Source organism: Schistocerca piceifrons, chromosome 1 (assembly GCF_021461385.2).
Source record: "Schistocerca piceifrons isolate TAMUIC-IGC-003096 chromosome 1, iqSchPice1.1, whole genome shotgun sequence".
Lineage (NCBI taxonomy): Eukaryota > Metazoa > Arthropoda > Insecta > Orthoptera > Acrididae > Schistocerca > Schistocerca piceifrons.
This window is the reverse complement of record NC_060138.1, coordinates 748,991,804-749,009,400: the sequence shown is the minus strand read 5'-3', so window position 1 is coordinate 749,009,400 and position 17,597 is coordinate 748,991,804. Positions and strand designations below refer to the sequence as shown.

The 17,597-nt window shown below is 36.8% G+C and overlaps 1 protein-coding gene across 5 annotated transcripts in view; it reads right to left on the bottom strand.

Moving 5' to 3' along the window:
- The window catches only part of LOC124711896 (longitudinals lacking protein, isoforms H/M/V-like), a 474,926-nt gene that overhangs the window by 169,738 nt on the left and 287,591 nt on the right, over positions 1 to 17,597 (bottom strand). The gene's annotated exons all lie outside the window — the stretch shown is intronic.

The window sequence follows — 17,597 nt, the reverse complement described above, 5'->3', positions numbered from 1 at the left end:
TTACATTTCATGTCTAAAATAAAATCAAAATGCAAAAATCAGCTATAAAATAAATGACAGAATGATGATAAACATAATTTTTAGCAGACAAGCCAAGATAAAGTTTTATGATAACTTAGTTGTACCTAAAAATACAAAAGAAATCATAAGTGAACTTGGTTAACAGATCAAGTTCCACAAGGAGTTTGTAATACATTTCATTTCACAAGAGATGTAATATAAACAATCTGAAGAATAACTGAGAATCTAAGAAACTGCTTCACACAGTTCCTGGTGAAGAAATGTGATAAGTTTTCTTCTGTGTAAGACGTATCAGCTTTTTTTACACTTGAAGTTTCTGATAAAAAATATATTTCATAAACTATGGTATACTGTAATGTGTCTTTTCACAAAAAAATAATTATACATTGTCAGAAATGATGGCCTCTATTATTAACAGATATACCATCTGACAATATGATATAGCATTTACAGAAGAAGTGAAATGCTTACAAAGTAATTACAGACAGGAGTGATTTTTCTCAAAAATCATTTCTGCAGACTGAACAATGAGTTATCTGTACCACACAATGGAGAAAAATTAAATCTTGTTAGAGCAACATATGGGAACTTCTTACCACATTTCTGTAATTGAAAACTGAAAACACACATGGCAAAGTGTGTCTCATTGGCTGAATACATTTTGTTAAGAAATGATCTAGAAAAAACAACATTTAATACCTGTGTTGCAAGAAATCATATGTATGACATCTATCACCAAAAAACTTAAATATAAATGAAAAATGTATGACATAATAAAAGTCTTTGTTGCTTACAAGTGAATTAAACAACAGGAACACACTATAACAAGAATGACAGGCACATATCTTCATTCTAAAGAGGTGTTGGCATAATGGAGATTTCACTATATGAGAGGAATACAATAGGATATGCCACTATAAATAACAATTAGGCATTTGACTAACTGTTTTTGTTTGACATACGCTTTACATTCCCTATTTCACTTAATACTTAGAACAAGTCAATAAAATGCACATCAAAAACCAAAATAGTGAGCAGTATGCAAGACTCAGAAAGATTAGTTTACCAGTTAAACAGAAATAAATTATTTTATTAAATGATCACTGAACATGCTTTAAAGCAGAATTACACCAAATGCTATTCTTATGCAGTTTGAGTATCAATAACAGAAATAATACAAATATAAATTCAGTACTCTCATCAGCAAAAATTTTTATGCATTGAATAGCACCAAAATTATTGGTGGACATCTCACCAATTATATACTTTTCTGTGCAAAGTTTTTAACACAAGAAATGACACTTGTGAATGGTAAGAAACTGAGCCAGGTATGAAATGTAAACAATTAGGACAAATTTATGTGAAGTATAGGGCCTGAACAGCAGTTCCTGAATGGCCACATTAGGCCTCTACATAAGGGACTGTGGAGGGTTGTTGAATGTCATGCATAATTGTCAGATAGCAGTAAACTTTTTGTTAGGGATTACTTCAATGGCACCTATGGACACCAAATGACAAAATTGCAAAATGAAGATAGTTTGTAACCTTGTGAAAATACAGCCTGTACACAGCAGCACATGTGAAGAAGATATTTGTCAAAGAGAATGTGACAAGACAAAAGCCCCACAATGAATTATGAAATGTGACTTTGCCATATGATGACTTACATCTAATTCCATTTCCAATTATGGGCTGCAGAACTTCATTATGAACATGGTGTCTGAGGTAGCATCATAAAGTAGTTAGCAGTGGTTTGGTTGTTTCTTCTGATGTTTTGTTTTGCCAGAAAAAGTGGCTGGTGAAACATAAGAAAAATGAAAAACTGCTGGTCAAAGAACCTGAGAATACCTAGAGCACATCATCAAGTGATCATAAAAGCCTTGGAAATGCCATATATCTTCACTGTTGGCTCGACAACTAGGTAAATCTTTACTTTCTGCCAAACCAAAGACATTTTCTGTAATAAACACTGTTGTCAACTGGTAACACATGATATTTTATGCAGGACTAGTTACCTGGCATTGCCCTGATACGTATTTATTTCAATTTTATTAGTGCATCTCCTCCTTCCTCTCTCACTGTTCACCCCTATCTATCTGCTTCTTCCTCTTCTCTGTGTCCGTCTCTTCCTGCCCCTCTCTTTATCCACCTCCTCCCCTCTCTGTATCCACATGCTCCTTTTTTCTTCCTATGTCCATCTCATGTTTCCCATCCTTCTCCCTGTCCACCTCCTCCTCTTCCCTTTCTCTGGCCATCTCCTCCTCCCCCTCTTTCTGTCCAACTTCTTTTTCCCTATTATCTCCTGAACTATGTGTCATACAATGTAATAATTCTCCAGATACATTTAGCAGCGTATGCAGGTACTGTCTGCTAAATTTGTTGCGAAGAGAGTTAGTATCACATAAGCAATACATGGAAATGTAATGACATCATGCCTGATGCAACAGTTTTACTGCATGACCAGCGAAAATGTATTGAATGATAAACTTCTTTCCTTTCATCATTTTGTGGGGTTGTCTGAGAGAAAAGGTTTTATAAAGTTTTGACATTATGTGTAAAGTTTGTTGCAAGTCACTACCCTCTTTCATCCTCAAATACTGGATTATGCACATAAGTAGCACTACATTATACCGCAAGTAGTGTGGAAGACTGGAATAAACACAGTGGAAATTGTATAAGTATTGTATTCATTACTTTAAAATGTATCACATAGCACATACCAACCAAGAAAAACATTTTCACAAATATGACAAATCTCATAAGTCAAAGAGCAGGCATAAATAACTCTTTGAAAGAGTAAATATTTTTTCTGTAATTCACATAATATTCATCAAATGAATAAGTATCATATACTACATACTTTCTAAAGTAGCCTGTGTTCTTTCTCAGGGGTTAACCTATTACCATACCAAATTTCATCAAAATTGAATCATTTGGTTTGTAATAATAGTAATTTAAATGTCACGCATGATGCAGTTTTTCAAGCATCTCAGTGTTTATGACATCATATATCCTGAACTGTGTGTCATACATAGGTATAATTTTGCAGGTACATTCAGATGTATGTGAACACAGTCTGCAAAGTTTGTCATGAATACAGTTAGTAGGAAGAAGCAGTAAATTAAAATATCATCCCTGACGTGAAAATGAGCATCCAAAATGTAGTAAGTGTGGAGTCACCGCCAGACACCACACTTGGTAGGTGGTAGCCTTTAAATCGGCCGCTGTCCGTTAGTATACATCGGACCTGCGTGTCGCCACTATCAGTGATTGCAGACCGAGCGCCGCCACACGGCAGGTCTAGAGAGACTTCCTAGCACTCGCCCTAGTTGTACAGCCAACTTTGCTAGCGATGGTTCACTGACAAATTACGCTCTCATTTGCCGAGACGATAGTTAACATAGCCTTCAGCTACGTCATTTTCTACGACCTAGCAAGGCGCCATTACCAGTTACTATTGATGCTGTAAAACATGTACCGTCAAGAGCGATGTTCACCATTTACTGATTAAAGTTAAGTATTCCACAGCTATGTCCTTTTTTGCTAGTCTCATTTCCTTAACCTGTTCCAGACCTCACGCCAGCCTGCGTGAGCTAAAATGCGTGCCTTTTGGCTTCCTCTCATAGTGGGTTGGCTCTCTTGCCAATCCACAACAGTAAGTGATCAACTTTTTTCTTTCCATCATTTTTTTTGGGGGGGAGGGGGGGGGGGGGAGAAAAAGTTTTGTAAAGGACTGAAATTATATGTAAAGTTTGCTGCAAGTAACTAAGTGCTCTAAACTTAAATACTGGATGAATGAAATCTGGGTATTCATGCGTCCTAGCTACACTGCTTTTTCACTTCATCCCTTTGATAGGTGAGTGGTTCTTAGCCTTCCCAGACAGTAGGTGATATGTGTACCAAGTTTATTTAAAACGAATCTAGTGATTTCAGAGGGGATGTGGAACATTCATTCATTCATATATACCTACATTTTTATAATATGCATGAATATCATTTTTTCCATAATTTGGTTTTGATGAAATATATGCTCTCTGGTGACCCTATGTATGCTGAAGTTACCAATGAAAACCCAATAAAACCTGCCTAGCCGAATTGGAGATTAGCTTGTTCAAAGACAAAGAGACAGACACAATGGTTTTACAGATTTATTATTAATATAAATGGCAATTAAATCACTCTGACTTTCTCAGAAATAAAATTTTTCTTCAGTTTCTTTAATTGATGGATCAAGAGAAAATTACCAATCAATTCCAACTAACCAAAAAATCAAATGAAAAGGATGTTGGGGGACTTGTTGTCATTTACTTTTTTATGACTGAGGTACATAGCCATATAAAACTTTTTGAAATCCATCTTTCTCACCTTTTACTGTTAAAACAATTTATTCATAAAAATGTACTATTACAGTTTTGTCCATTCAGCCATTATGAAGTGGAGAGAAGTGAAAATATTGTGCTTTATGACATGTCAACATTTTAAAAATAGCTGACAAATCTACATGTCAATAACAGAAGGAATAAGGGAACTCACCGAATGTTAAGGCACTGAGTCATCAATAGGCACATAAACAAAATGGGAAAGATTTATAGCTTCCAAGTCAAGTCTTCATCAGAGACATAACTCTCTCTCTCTCTCTCTCTCTCTCTCTCTCTCTCTCTCTCTCTCTCTCTCTCTCACACACACACACACACACACACACACACACACACACACACACACACACACAGCAGTTCTAGCACAATGTAGTTAGCCAGGACAATGTTTTTACAGTGTATGTGTATGTATGTAGGTTGTGTGAGGATATGTGCTTGATAGCTCTGATGAAGGCTTTTTCAGAAAGCTACTAACATTCTATCTTATTTATGTTCCACAATGACTCAGCACCTCAACTATTCAATGAGTTGTTACTTCTACTCCTTCCATTACTTATATTCCATCTAGGATTTTACATTAAATATATATACATCTTAGATATTTTAAAAATTTTTACATTTGCTAAGTTACCAAAGTTTTGCTGTACTCCTCTTCAAAGTGGCTAAACTGCTGAATGTGCAATAATGGATTTTATGACTAAACTGTAACCAATGTTTGTCAAATCAGAACCAACTGATGACCCCACAGGATTTGTGATTTCAACATCCCAACCATGGCAGTATGTTATATAAATGTATATAAGACAACAGGCAAAAAAATACATATTGGATTCCTGAAAAGCATATTATCACAAACCAACCTTTGCCTTCAGTAAACATCACTGGATTGGTACTACAGTTACCCAGATGCAGTCAAAACAACAACTGACTAAAAATTTAAAAACACTACTGCACTTATACAGTTTACCATGTATGTCAGTATTTTAGATTTGTAGTTATGAAGACACCTATTTATGACACTTGGTAACCACTATTGAGTACTCCCAAGACTTGGGAACCTATTTAAAGAACCTAAACAAGACATGGGAACCCCTATTAACTGACTCACTGACAGGCTTGGTGACTTGGAAAAAGTATTCTACACACAGCCCGACTTGCCTTAATCCTTAAGTGCTGGGGAGGGGAAGTGGACTTTACTGCATTAGAAATGACTCCACCTGTGGGGACAGCCTTTGACCTCCACTCCCTCCCCTTATTCCCCCAACCCCACTATGAGAATGGTGTGATGATTCTTTGTTGAGTGCCCTTATATTCAAAATAATAATGATAATAATAATAATAATAATAACAATAACAGTAACAATAATAATAATCATCATCATGTAACTTGCTGGCTGTGCTCTCTTGGTGACATGAATACCTGTTTTTTATTAATTGGCAACAGCAGAAGCCATGGCAGACCAATGCAAGCTATTAATTTCATTGTGATTCACATCTACTTTACAAAATCCTCTATTTGACGAAGCTTCAAAATATTCATATGGATGGTAAACCTTACTGGGCAATAAGAGACCATCCGAGACAAAAGCCATCATGGAAACTTGATATTTTTAGTGAAAAAAAATATCTTTCATATTGTATGGACCAAGTTTCCCTTTATATGTACAAGACTTTAAAAGGCTTCTGCATTTTTTCCAGTCAACTTCAACCAAATATATCTCAAGAACTACATATTGGAGCACATCCACATGCATCAACTACCATCCAGAAGTTGTCAACCACACAGGTGGAGGAACTGAATGCCATACCACTACAACTCCTTGCCAACCCTTGTGGTCAGCATGGGAGCACATTGCAGAGCATGCACTGTCATCTGTGGTGATCACACAGCCTACTAAGAACCATGTCCCCCTTCCGTAATGCCTAGGGGACCATCATAAATCACAGTGACTTTCATATAATTCCTGTTGGTCTCGTTGCATATTCTTTCAGTTAGCTTCCATCCCAGTGGTCAACTCAGGAGCATGACATATCTGATACACCCTTCTATCACATCTCACTCCTGTTCCGTCACAACCTATTCTACCCTATCCACATTACTAAGCAACTATCTCAGACCTGGTACCCAATACCAATTGCAGTTTTCCAATCTAACAGCTTCCAGGGTCACCACAAATTTATTTTCAATTCTTCACATAATTATTGACCAATTTAAGAAATTAATATGCTGTCATAATCCATTCATTAAGAGATATAATCTTACATTTGAAGTTTAACACAATAAGACAAGTATAACAGTTGTAAACTATGAGTTTGTGTTGAGGCACCATAACTGAAGGCGTGAAAATACTTGGATTTTACCTACTCATATTTGAGAACGAGAGAACTTAGCTGCTTTCAACAAACTTCACACACAATTTCCAACCTTTACAGCCTTTGCTGACAAACCCACAAAATGACAAAAAGAAAAAAAAGAAAAAAAAAGAAAATAAAAAAAATAAAAAATATCACTTGCTACGTTTTTCCTTTTCAGGTAGTAAAACTTAAGCATTAGTCACGATATTTAAATTTATTACTTCTTTACTACTGACTTTATTCATAACGCTGTTTGCATACAGTATCTCATTATGCAGTTTGCATACAGTATCCACATACACCTTTGAATGTATCTGCACAATTATATCATTACACTACACATAGTTCAGGAGATATGACATCATAGACATTTAGATACATGAAAAACTACACTCTGCTTAAAATGGCACACAGTAAAACTTCAACATCAGGCATGAATTGTTAATCACCACTTCCTTACTTCTAACTCTATTCGCAACACTTTTTGCAGACAGTAACTACTTACATCACTTAACGTACCTGCCTAAATATATCACTGTAATACACACAGTTTCGGAGATTGGCATCATAAATATTGAGATATATTAAAAACTTGATTTTGCTTAAAGTGGAGCACAAATTACCAAGACTACATTCATACATTGTTTCATAATGAGAGCACTTAGCGACTTCCAACACACTTTTTATGCTTAATTTCAGACCTCTTATAAACTTTTTCTTTCTTTCATGCTCACTGTCAAATATTTAACACATTTGTAAAGTAATCAGACATCTGACACTGTTTTATGCATGGAAGTGTGATTCTTTAAGGAATCAGAGTTTACTATTCCTATCTTATGTGTGAAGGAAGTCATGTTTTATACCATCACTGCTGTAAATATTGCACTGCACTTTGTGTTGGTGTGACCGCCAAACTGCAGTTGACTCAGATGAGTAGCCACTGCCACACTAAGGCCAGCTACACAGCTGAACATGCAGTGGCAGACCGTGTTGTTACACATAAAATTCTTGATTTCAATGGCTGCTTCACAACTTATCTGGATTCTCCGCTGACATCAGCTTCTTTGAATAATGCAGATGAGAGTTGTCCTAATTTGATCTCATAACCTTTCTGGTCTCAGTTGCTACTAGCCCTGTCCCACACCTACCTCCACCCCTCCTAACTGACTCATTCTGCACTCGTACCAACAGTTCCCCTTTCCTCTGTTTTATCAACTCCTTCCATTCCACTCCTTCATGTCATTCTGGACTGCTCAAAACTCCCTCTGCCATCAGTCAGAACAAGCTCAATCTGTGCCATCTTCGTATCCCATGTGCCTGTTGCCTTTCCCCAGCAGCCTTCAGCTACCCTTCTCCCCAGCCCTTCCTCCTGTTCACCCTCCTTTCTCCCTTGCCTACTGCAACTGACACTCCACCCCCCCCCCCCCCAAAAAAAAAAAAAAAATCCTTTGTTGAAATGGTGTCATGAAAATGTAGCCACACAACTGTGTGTGTGTGTGTGTGTGTGTGTGTGTGTGTGTGTGTGTGTGTGTGTGCGCACACGTGTGTGTGTGCGCGTACGCACTAAGCCTCTGACAATTCTGTAATAGAAAATGCAGCAGGTTTTTAAAAATTAATGGCATTTCAGATGTCACTATTTGTAGCTATTTTATTAGCTATTTATTTGACATGTGACATATGTTTTCTATTACTGATGGCAGTGCACTGTTAATGCAATCTCTACAATCTCTAGAAACATTTAAGATGATAAATGAAAAGTATTTGTTAATTCAGCAGTTCTGAATTCAACAAAACTCTGGTACTGTGTGTAGAGGAAGAAACAGTAATTTTCATTCTCTGGAAGGTATTCAGGTCCCCTTGATGTATTAGTGTCTCCATACTGGCATACAGTCTTCTACAGCCTGCTGCAGCCTTTACTTTGAAACAATATGTGGTTGTCAAAAACAGAAATTATATCCCACAGTATTAAATACTGTCTGGGAAGTAATCTTCTTCTTCTTTCGATTTCGGCCATCTTTGGACCACGTTCAACAATTCACTTGCCCGTCTGGGAAGTAATATTTATAAACAGTATACTAGGAAGTCTAAATGCAATAGCCAAATCTTGATTTGTAAATCACATGATGATACTTTTCATTTCACAATTTGTTAAATGCACAATCACACTTAAATTGCCACAGATAAATGAATCTTACTTTATGTCAATAAATTTCTCTCCAAAAATCAGTGTATGTAAGAGTCTGTGAAGAGAGAGAACTAACTCAGTTTTGACAAAATGGAAAAATATTTGGCTGTCGAAGCCTGGGAAAACAAGATCAATATGATATATTGGAATTTAAATATGATTTCTCCAATAACATTTAACTGTAACAACTGTTGTGGTTAACTATAATCGCTGTTGTGAAGTCAAAAGGACACCAGTAGTTGTACTAGTTGTGTGACACATAGTAATTTAGTTTAGTTTCTGTGTCTCTCATATTTCCACGAGGAAGTGAAATGTACTTGTGTATTTTAATGTGTAGACCAGTGTTTACTAGCTTACTCTTAAGTAGTACTGTGTAAATCTTAGTGCATATCTGTGTGAGGCAATCCCAGGTCTGAAGAGCCACGTCAAGTGATTCCATTTAAATCTCGTGTTAGTACATAGTACGTAATAGTTTAGATCAGTGCTTTAGAGCTAGCATATTTATTTTCTGCAGTAGCTTTCATGTAAGCAGAATTTCTAGAAAAAGTAAATGTTGATACACCCTTTTCAGTAAAGAAACTTGTTTCTGTTCAAAGACCTAGCAGATCTTTCGTTCTTATGCTTTAGTGAGAACTCTGCACAGCAGCTTTTAGTATTTGTTCACCTGGCATTTATATTTTGCCCACATTCCCATCTAAGTAATGCCACAGTCAGGTAATTTTCTCTTTTTTAGTGGCTGTTTGTACTTCCTCAGTTACAACTCACTGTTTTTTTTCTTTTATTTTTGAGATCCTATTCAGATCTTTTTTACATTTTTTACGATGCGGGTAGGGACTGTCCTTATTGTGAACAGACACAATGAAAACTGGCTGCTGTCCGTAAACAGCTGGAAGCTATGTTGGCCATGGTCAACAGGCTTCTGGCGACTGCTCTAGGCAGCTGCTCGGGGTGCCTGCGACAAGACCTTCAATAGCATTGGAATCCCCTGGTGACCAGGTTGTTGCTGTGTCTTCTGAAATGTAACATAGGATAATTATGTCTTCACTCAAACGTGAATGATGGACAGTGGTGCGTTTGCATGTCACTGGGCGGAAAGCAAAAGAGGGAACAGGCTGCATGGCTGGCTCCTCATACCTTAGCAACAGGTACGAGGAGCTACCTAGAGTACTTCACTTCTCAGTCAGCATGGGATAACTCTACTGTTGGGCCAGTGGCCAATTTTCCTGCCCAGTCTGGACAAGTGCAGAGGGCAGGTTTGCTAGTCATTGAGAGCTCCAATGAATATGTGCAGCACAAATGGATAAAATTCAGAAGCATTGTTCAATATGTCTTTGACAAATATTCTGAGCATAGTCTTAAGGCACAGGAAAGATCCATTGTGGTTTAGCAGCCTTGTTAGAATACTGCTATGTAAGCAAAGAGAGCTTCATCACAGATTCAGGAGAAGTCAAAATCTAGCACACAAACAAAAGCTGAATAAAGTGAAAATGAGAGTAATGAGAGAAGCATTCAATGGCTTTGAAAGTAAGATTTTGTCAATTGATCTGAATAAGAATCCTAAGAGGTTTTGGTCTTATGTAAAATCAGTAAGGGGTTTGAAATCCTCTATTCATTCACTTAGTGACTGTACTGTCATAGCTTGCGGAGTATGACGTAGGATATAGAAATAATTATGGTATTATGAATCACTGCTACGTCATTGTTGTTACATAATTTGATGTTGTTAGATAATATTTTTCCCACTGAAACTGCAAGATGCATTCCAGCCTGAGCTGCCAGAGTTGGTGGTCATGTGTGTTTGATGTGTGCTTGCTTGTGTGTATGAATGGTGTGTGTTTTCTGTTTCTCCTTGCTGATGGAGGTTGTGGCTGGAAGCTCAATGGAAGTGCCTTTTAAGTGTGCCTGTCTGCAATCTAACATGTCTTCTTTACAGTAAGTAGGATTTTATCTTTTCCTACACTGTAGATGCAACTAAGAACTTCTTAAATCTTGAAATTTTCCAGCATGGAGAGTGCCAATAACCTAGTTCCTTAACTCTTGATAAAAATAAGCACACACCATATTTTATTCACTGACCATCCACAGCGCATCAGTTAACGTGTGATTGCCTAACCAACAGCTCAATTATCTCCTATACTATGATACTGTCCCACATCATATTTATCATTCCCACAAAAATCTATCATGGATCCTCAGCAACCAGATACATTTTCAGCATATACTTGTGGTTTAGTACATGTGCACTCATATTTAGCTAACTTTTCACATAGGACACAGTAATTCTCACTACAGAAAAGTGAAATGTGATACATGTATAAACGTTTTAAACTTTCATTAAAAAGGTTTTGGTATTTACTCCAATTATGTGACCAAGTATTGAGGACCCTCTAAAGTTTTGTCACATATTCTGTAATATAAATTAAAAATCTGGAGTGTGTTACACTTGAACACTATTAAATTTAACTCAGAATTACTCAACATTAATTCCTCTTATCATGCTAGTGTCAAAACAAACACAAACACAAACACAAACACACACACACACACACACACACACACATACACACACACACACACACACACACACACACACAATGATTCTGGTGGAAGAAGTGGAGGAGTATTCATAGAAAGCTATGAGAAAAACTCAGGTTCTTTCCACAGTGAACCCTCTTTCTTCACTTCTTTCTCTATCAAATTATCCAATGATTCAATTGTTTGCCACTTTGACTCTTGAGGTATTAACCTCATCACTTAACATGTTCATCTGCTTTAGTATGTGTCCCCTCTATATTCGAAAATTACATTATTGCTATTTCAGGTTAATCTATTGATTGTTATAGTCACTTTCTAGTTATACATAGGATCTCAAAAATACCTACAAGAAAATACATAAAATACCTACAAATAAGGGAAGAGCAAATGAGATTAACAGTATTTCTGTAAATGCCACAATATTGGCCCCTTTGATGTTGTTCAAAGCCGTATTTTGCTAGCAAAAACTCTGTTGCCTCTCATAGCTATTATTGTCGTTCCGTTTATGGTTTTCAAGTTCAGTAGTATCTCATCACAGCTATAGTATGATACAGATTCCCTTTTTCATGTTGAACCTACCTCTGAATTTTATGTACAAAGATTCCACTAAAGTCTACATCAATATTTCAGTATTAGTGCAAGTTTGTACACTAAACGATTTTCTGTGTTTGTAAAAGACAAAGTGCAACAGCTTTTACATTTCTAATTTAATATATGATCTACCATAACTAAAGAATGTTATATACACAACTGTAATGGAAATCTTATGTAAATGAACTTGAAAGAAGTCAGTTTGTATGCTTAAAATGAAATCTAAGTTTTGGAAATGATGGGTAGAGTTCAGTCCTCAAAAATAAACATACAGTTACGTTTAGTCTAAAGACCACAAACAAATTATGATACAGGATTACATCTCCCACAATGAAGAACATGCAAAAAGTAATACTGATCTGATGTGGTAAGCAGTAAGAAGTTTTTCCATGGGGTTTACTGGTGGTGTTCAAAAGTGACACTTCAGCCAAAATTATATCTCAATGAACATAACATGTTTCAGATATCCGTCACATACCAAATGTCACATTCATTGGAGCTTATAGTGGGCCAACTTTAATACTGTTTCTACTGTAGCAAGAAAAATCTATGGATAGAACCTCTCAAACTTTCAAAACTTGTTTACACTTTTTGCCTGAAAAGCAAACATTACACAACTTTAAAAGATAACTGAGAAATCAGTAACCTGTTACGGGGTACAACAATGAAGTGGAGTGACAGCAGTTTCTTGAACAATTACAACAAAAAATCTTCTTTATGGAATTATTTAAAGAAATAAAAGTATTAATATAATGCAGATTTTTCATCAAGTGTTTATTTTATTGATGTAATTGTTTTCTGGGATTTTCATTGTGTTTCAAGTCACGTTCTTGAACCTGACATTTTGACTACAGATGTTATGTAGATGTTCCAGAATGAATCAGCTGCCACCATAAGTTTTGAAAACGTTTGCAGCAGCTGGAGATGAAATGTTGGGCAGAAAAATATGGCTTTGGCCATGACCATGATGGCAAAACACGGAAAATCAAAATGTATTTGTATTCCCATTTTGCCACATTACAGCTGAGCTCCAAGTACGATTTTATGATGATTGCACTGCTCAGTTACCAGAACTGGGAAATAAATGAATACATAAATAAATAAATTATAATCAATGCATGTCATATTTACAAACTGGCCACTAAACTCATTAATCCCCATATAAAAAGTTAAGAAATTTGATGACATATTCATCAAATGATACTGAACTATAGTGAGAGAATTTTCCTTTCCACTGTGAAGAAAATTAAAATAATTTGTTGAACACAAAATATTTATTGATTGAAATACTGATAAACTGCAGCAATGGAATCACAGAACAGAAAGGCCAGTACATAAATGACATTTACATCATGGAGGAAGAAGGAAGAAATAGAAAAATCTGTAACACATCTGTTACAAATAGTGTCATTCTCTGCTTCATTCTGTGCTACAAACTTAGATAACAGAGACACTTCACACTTTCAGATAAGGATAGCACAAAAGAGATTTTTATCATCACTACAAGAAACTTATGATAAAGTGTATTTGTCAATAATAAAAACGATGAGTCATTAAGTAGAATAGAAAAGAATGATATGGTACTGCTGGCTGGGGGATCCCAAAGGATAGGTTTGTCTGCCTCATTGGAAAGGGTTTTCTTCCCCTGTACGCAACAACCCCTTTACTCATGGTGAGTGAGAACTGTTTCTTAAGTGTGACTGTTGGGTGCAAGTGACTGTAATACATGTGTGTATAGTTTGGCATCAAGTTTGTGTTGTATAATGATGACCAAAGGGAAGTATAAAGCTAGGTGCTGGCACATACCCTACTCCCAAATAGTGTCAGGTTACATTTTCCAATCTGATGGATGGATCATAAACAACAGTGCCATATGCCTTCACTCCATGAGGCACTGCAAAGATGTTTGAAATTTAATCCACAACATTTTCATAAAGTCTGTTGATCAGGGAGTTTATATCACCACTTTTCCTCCATTTGCCAGCTAATTACTGGCAGTGAAAATGTCTTCCACAATCAAGATTTGAAATGGGTACCTCTGAGGCAGGCACCCCCCACAGTTGTCTGTGAGCTACTTCAGCTTTGGAGGTGTGTCTTTAAGTAGAGGATCAACAGCTACACAGAGAAAATACAATATTTCACAGTGTACGAGACAATGCCATGAAGTTGATGAGATTTTTGAAGAAGCAAAGGTATTGAAGCTTTAGCAGCTGTAATTGGTCAGGGGAAAGTCAACAATTGTGTAAACTATTTGGAACTAATTTGTGTTATTGCCATTGTAATGGCCCAATGTCTTCTGTGAGAAATAAGTTAATCACATTTGCTCTTCCCTTATTTGTAGGTATTTTATGTATAATTTTATATGGACATATCTTCTCTAATGCCCTTTTCAAGCAATCACTAACACAAAGGGAAAATATTCATAATGGTTTCCATTCACCAAGGGTATATTTATGTTCCAGTACAAGGCAACATACATGCGCCAGTACAAAATCTTTGCCTAAATGGCATCTTGTACACAAATAATAGAAAATACTTCATTTTTCAGTTTCCTTCCCTCTTCAGAGTGTCCTTAGTGTGCTGCTTTATAAAGTATATATCTTCTCTCAGAGTTCTGGCTATGGAAATGATCCTGCATAGAAATTAAATTTACTATTGGAATGGACAATGTGGCAGATAACTACATGTAAATCAATCACAGTGGCAGTGGGAACCCATTGTAAGAGACATGACCAATACGAACAAAAGACATTTTTAACTTTAACTAGCTTGAGGAACTGTATGCTGATTTACTGTGTGATAAAAATGTAATATTTCTTAAGGTTGATTTATTCAAAGTGGTTCTATTTACTATTTACATACAGGTAACAATAACACTGTGGCAGACTAAGAAAGCTGTAGTGTGGGTGGTCAAGGCAGAAAATGTGCAAATCTGAGGAATTAATGCAAAGTTGTCTGTTTAAAGAAGTTTTGGTTGATTGACAGTTGCTAAACAAAAGGAGAGTTACAGGTATTATTATTGCACTGGAATGTTTTTGTGCTTAACCATGGGGGTGGTGGTTGGGAGGGGGGAGGGAGAGACGGACCACAGCAGGATGGAAGGAGGTCTGGCTGTTAGTCCACACGCTGCCTGTCTATTTCGCCTGCTGATTCCACTGCTTCCATATCAGGGCATTTCTGATGTTTCTCTGCTAACACAACAGCCCATGTGGAGCTCAGTTGGCAACCACTGTCCCAATTGACAAAATTATTGTGTACTCTTATTTCCTCTGCCTCTTTGATGACCAAATCCCAAACCCATTAGTACAGCACAGCACCTCTGTGTGTTCAAAAACAAACATGTGGCCTTCATTGATGCTGTGCTCTGCCATTGCAGTCTTATTGGTTTGGCCAAGTGGACACTCCTCACATGTTCTGAACAGCTCTGCAAGATGCATCGCTGTGTCTGGTTGATGTATTGCGCGAAACACTTGTAACTAATGCTACAGACGTCAGGTGTTGGCCCTGTGGGTCCTTGACTGACCCAAGCATAATCTTGATTTTCAACCACTGAACAAAAAATGGTTTTTTGTTGCACTTCTCCACTATCTGCTTTTGTGCTTAACCATGGTGGTGGTGGTTGAGAGGGGAGAGGGGGAGACGGACCACAGCAGGTTAGGGTGAGTCAAAACAGTTTCACTGTGCTACTGTCAAAACTACTCTCTAGTAATACTGTGGCATCACCTAGTGGTTACCATGTGAAGAGCGATATGATATCAAAGCTGTCTAGGATAGCATACTTATCTAGACATATCCTTTGAAGCACTTTCATAAACTCTGCCGAGTGTTGGATGTTGTATGACCAGAGACCCATGACAGATTTTAGTAGCCCAGCCAGGTGTTTGGTTATGCCGTATGTTGATGAATTTATAGTGTTCACTCTCAGATGTAGCAGAACTCCATCTTTGCATGTTTTTAGTAAGTCATAAAGCCAAGCTGGTACCGGTGCTCTGGGGCACAGCATTCTGACCATATCCTTATCCAGTCCTGAGTTGTTAAGTTTTCATTGTGTTGATGGGATGTCACAAATAAACACACTGCAGCATTATCTCCTTATCCTAACACTGCTGTAAGAAAGTAAGTCTGACTGGCAGACTGAGCAGACTCACTTTTTAGATTTGCAGCTTTTGCAGCATCTTGAAGTTATGCTGGATCTTCTCCCATAGAGGTGTGCTACAGAGGAATGCAGGCTTTCTTGGTGAATTTCATTGATGGAATTTTCTTGGCTTATCAACTGAGTCATGCTGCCATGTTCTCTGCACAACCAAAGATGAGTAGAGTCAGAAGTTGATGAACTGTATTAATAATAACCAACAGGTGAGGAGATAGCATTAACTCTGTCTTCCCGTCATTTGAGCTGGGAGAGGGCATGAGTCCATGCAGTATTTAAGCAATAACCTCCATTAGCCAACTGCTAATTTAGTTTCAACTGCTTCTGTATTAATGTTATTGCACTAGTTGGAAGTGCATTCTATAATCTCTGTGTTTTTATATTCCATGGGATGACAAGTGTCAAGGCAGTGCTCTACAATAGCGGATTTCCTCAGCTGTGTGTGTGTGTGTTTTCTTTTTATCTAGTTTTGTAGAATCAAACTGAGCAGCAAATCTCCAAGGTCATGAAGCATGTCAGTACATGAAATTACAACAGAAAAGTAATAACAGATAATTTTATTTTTGGTAAACGTGTGAGAGACTTATGTCCATTACATTGGTCCTCCATGGTCCTGATGGTCTGATCAACAGTCATGATGGTTTCCCCAACATATAACATGCCACAACTGCAAGGAATACAATAGGCATCTGCCAACATCATGCTTTATAGGTACTTGTAAGTTATTTGAACATTTTATATGCTGGAAGAAACTCAAGTTTCAGAATTCAAACTATAGTCAAGAGTTGAAATATTCCACAAACTTTGTTATTTTTATTAAGAATACCAAGTTTTGGAACAAACATGAGAAAATGGTCAAAGCAAATAAAATTTTCATTTGATGAAAATATGTTATTAAGTCATAAAATGCTGTTATTATACTTTTCAATGAAGTGATTTCTTTCTTCCCAATTTGTTAATCTTTATTTCACTTTATGTCTGCTACCTTTCCAATTGCTAGAGCAAATTTATCCAATTTAAACTGTCTCTCTTCACCACTCTTCAGTGCATCAGTGGATTTTATATGATTCGCAGCATAATCTTCATCAAACACAGTTGTTTTTAACTTACTGAGCATATTATAACAATTTTACCTGGTGATTTTTCTCTTTGGACACTCAAATGTTAGTATCTAGGGAGTCATTGCCATACAACAACAAAATGTCATGACAGATCTCTTCGTTTGAGGTGAACTGCAGGTTTTAGTTCTCTGTAGAGCATCACACTGTACTGTATTGTTTACTTTTACATTCTTCACCAGGTAATATTCATGTATTGACTCCTGTAAATCTCAGAACAATGTCAGCAGACCATGTGGAAGGTTTTGTTTTGAATTATTTCTTAA